The sequence below is a fragment of the Colobus angolensis genome, unplaced genomic scaffold (genome assembly GCF_000951035.1).
Source record: "Colobus angolensis palliatus isolate OR3802 unplaced genomic scaffold, Cang.pa_1.0 Scaffold37, whole genome shotgun sequence".
In the NCBI taxonomy this organism is placed as follows: domain Eukaryota; kingdom Metazoa; phylum Chordata; class Mammalia; order Primates; family Cercopithecidae; genus Colobus; species Colobus angolensis.
In genome coordinates, this window is record NW_012117043.1 from 27,020 (window position 1) to 31,036 (window position 4,017).

Below are 4,017 nucleotides of genomic sequence, written 5' to 3' on the forward strand. Positions count from 1 at the left end.
TGAGTGACAATGAATTAAGCAGTAACATCTTATGTGGATGTCAGTTTTCAAATCAGTGGGTTCAATATCTGAGACACTCTGTGGACACGTGGTTGAAGTCCACTGAGCTTTGTGAGCCACTGCCCAACTGGCTGCCAAAGTGGCTGTGCCATGACACGTTCCCAGCAGACCAGGATGACAGTTTCCAGGACCCCTAATTGCCCCAGCATTTGGTGATGTCCGTGTTACCTCGGGAGGCTCAAGGGCCCTCTGTCCTGCCACCCTCCCATGGGTCCTACCATGGGTCCCCGTGGGTCAGGGAGAGCACTTTTCACCCTTGTGCATGATTTTGTTTGCTGCCTTCTATCTCCTCAGGATCCCCCTGTGTTCTGGCCCCACGTGTTCCAGTCTGGCCCAGGGCTTGGAACCAGGGAGGTGCTTGTTTCATGGTGCCGGCTGCTCCCTGGGCCAGGAGAGCTCTTGGTAGCTCTGTCGTCCCTCCTGGGTGACCCTGGCTTCTGCTCCGGGGAAGCCCCCATCCCTTTCGTTCACTCCATGTCTGCTGGGACCCTGTGGCTCCCGTAGGCTTACTTGGCTCCGTATCGATCCCTGAAGAAGATGTGAGTCCTTAGTGTCCCGCTCACGTCCAGGTCGATCTGGTGGATGTGTTCAGATGACCTCTTGCCCTTCTCCTTCATGACCTGTAGGGCAGGGCCAAGAGGAGGAAGCAGCCTCAGAACAGATGGAAGACTCCCTGCCCCAAATGGCAGTCAGCCCACAGTCAGCACTCCGGGAAGGAAGGAAAGCAGGAAGGTTTCCTTCTGCACAAAGCTGCTTTTTGGCTTGTTACTGAAGCCAGGGAGGGTCACCAGAGCCGAGTTTATCTGTGGTGACTGTGTCACCATCCGTGCCCCGGATGTGCATCTGACCATCCCACCCACCCCCCAGGCTGGGCTTGATGCTCCCTCCAGCTGGAGACCTGGGCCCCTGACACGGCCTGTCCTGTTTGTTGTGCTCTGGCTGAGCGTACCTTGTATGTTCTGGGGTTTTTCGACTTGACTTCCTGTATATTCAGGAGGACTGACCACACTTGGCCCCGGATGTTCATGGGAATGCCCTTATATACTTGATCTATCAGCTGTGGGCAGAAAACAATCTGGTGTCACAGGCCACGCGGCGACCCCAGTGAGGACCAGAGCCCGAGGATTGTGGAAATGGTTGGTTTTGGCCCCGTGATTCTTTGTTAGAGGTGACATTAAGCTGGGACAGGGTCTCCCTTCCCAGGATTGAAAGAGTGGATGGACACTCAGAGTCAGGACTCTTATCTGAACCTTTTCCTTCCTTTGGGTCACCGGGGCATCCCTAGCCTTGAGCTTCAGGTGGTCCCAGCCCTAGATTCAGATTCCCTCCCAGCAAGGTGATGCTCGCATGAATAGGCAGGCAAACCACCGACCAGGCCTGCAGTCCTCTGGGAGAGTACAGTGTGCCACCCACCCTCTGAGAGGCTGACGGTGCCAGGGTACAGCCATGGGTGTCTGTCCGCTGTCTCTGCAGAGAGTGGTTCCGGGGGCCTCTGCCTCCACACATTACCTTTGTGCTATTCTTGTATGTCTCCCATTGTCCCAGCATTTCCATCCACTTGCTCTTTCGTGTTATTTCCTGCCGCATTTGCTGTCAAATGAGGAATGTTGGCGTTAAGGGAGCTGCCAGGCTTCCCAGAGCCGCCCATGGATGCTGGATCTTGGGCTCTGGAGCCCTAGTGGACCCAGCTGGAGGGAGCCAGGGAAGGGCAGACCCTAAAGGCTGAGAGCCTTTGAGCAAATGAGCGTCAGTGGGCTCGCTTTGGGACCCCGGGACGTGCCATCCTCAGGCCACAGACACACCAGTCTTAGGTCAGGTCCCAGCCTCTAGGTGGGGTCCTGATACAGGCGGCAGCCACCCCCAAGCCACAACTGTGGTTCTCACTTTGGAATTTTATCAAACTGCCCAAGTTACAGCAACTTGGGTTCAGATCCAGCAGGGACTGCTGCCCCTCCCAGTGATATGGTGTTGCCCTCACCCGCCACCACCCCGGCCAGCTGTCTCCTCTGCCTCACCGACCACCTGCCCAGTCCCCACCCCCCTGGACCAGCGCCCCCGTGCATGAGGCTCTTACCTTCACCTCCCAAGCAGTGGCAGGAGGCAGCTTTGTCTCACTGTAAGGCAACCCAGGCAGAACTGAGGACCTGCACAGGGCCTGGAGCTGCCCCAGACTGAGAGATGACCCCCAGAAAGGACAGGCTCTGTCCCCATCCAGCTCAGGGCTCAGCCCAGGAGAAGGCACAGGGAAGGGAGGACAAGGGCCTTCCTGTGGGGCTGACTCCTAGGAGGGGCAGGACGTGGGAGAAGGAGTGCGGGGCCAGTCTGGCCGGGGTCACTGGGGCCCCTGGCGTGGGGTGCAGTCAGGCTGCACAATGGGGCTGCCCGCCCTGGACTTGAGGTGGTGCTTTCTGCTGGAGCTGAGAAAGATCAGGCCTGAGATGGGATGGGGGCTGCACAGGAGTCCCTCAGGGAGTGACTGCATCACCCCACCAGGGTCAAGGCAGCCTGCCCTGAGACCTGCCCAGTGTACTCCTGGTGCACCAGGGGCCCATCCCACTTGACAACCCCAAGGCCCTTGCAGGTTCTGACCTCCCAGCATCCACCTGCCTCTCCCTACACCTGACCCACACACCCTGCATTTCAGAAGTGGCACGGCTCATCAGCTCCCTCCCTACCTCCCCCGGGATCCTCTGTCTCTCCATCCTATGATCCCTAAGGGATGGACTCCTGGCTGGGCTCCTCTTACCTGGCCCCAGATCCCTTCCCAGCACCAGACCCAGGGTCTTTAGCCACAAGCCCTGCTACCTCCCTGGCCTTAACATGAGATGCCCAGAACGGGGCCCTGCCCGTCTTCTCCCCCATTCCCCTAGGGCCACAGCCCCCACTGTCTCCATGCCTTTCCATCTTCCCGATGGGGGCAGTGAGGGCTGTCACTCTAGGGAAATGAGGGAGGACAGGGGCAGGTGGGCCCTCAGAGACCTGCTGGACAACAGCCCTGAGGCTGGGCCAGGCGTCCCCTCACCCTGTAGCCACAACACTTGGATCTCACTGGGGTTGTCTCCAAGTAGACAGGGCCAGACCCTCAGGCTGCCCCGCTCCTCTTGTGCTAACTTGTGGACAGAACTGCTGAGAGTCCAGGGGCCTGACCTAGCCCAGTCTCCATTCCCACCCACTCCCTAGATGGGCCCCGCACCTCTGGCCTAACAGCAACCTCGGGCTGGACCTGCAGGGAAGCCAAGGAGAAGTTCTGACCCTGGAAAGGGGGTTGGCCCGACCCGGCGAGACAGTCCTGCCTCGGAAAGGCCTTTCTAAAAGCAAACCCATCCCTGAGCTGAGACAGGTGATTTAGGGGTGAGGGGAGCACAGAGGACTCACTGCAGAATCCCAAAGCGATCAATGTTGTTGTAGATTCCAACAGGCTCAGGTCCCGAGTCCTCTGGCAGCCCAGCTCGGTGTCCCTGTAACCCAGAGGGAGCCTTGGTGAGGGGTCCAAGGCAAAGGGCGCAAGGGCCTGGGGGTAGTGGTCACCCGTGCCCACCCTGTGCTCCTAGGGAGCCCAGGACCCTTTGACCAGGGCTCACTGGAAGAGGCCTCCCTCCAAGGAGCAGACTGACCTGTACCTTCTCATACTTTATAATGATATTCTCTCGTTCCTGTGCCTGCAAACTGTCTGCATCCTCTGCGATTTCCATCCTTTGAGCCAAAAATCATCTAAAAGTTACATTGTACCCGAGAGCTTCAGAGAAAACCTGAATCGTTCCCACCGGGCTCCCAGATGCTGGATGGCGGTGTAATCCCCATTCCACCAGCACCCCCAGGTAAAAAGGAGCCAGACCCAGTGGCCCACACCTGCATGAGTCTCTGGAGTCTCAGGCCCCAAGCAGGGGTGGGCATCATCCCAAGGACTTGAGGACAGTGGGACCTGGACAGAGAGTCCCGTCGTCCTCAAATGCCATG

The 4,017-nt window shown here is 58.5% G+C and overlaps 1 pseudogene; it reads right to left on the reverse strand.

Annotated features, from left to right (window-relative positions):
• Positions 1 to 3,752, reverse strand: part of LOC105520145 — a 10,438-nt pseudogene extending 6,686 nt beyond the window's left edge.
• Between the last annotated feature and the right edge of the window lie 265 nt (positions 3,753 to 4,017).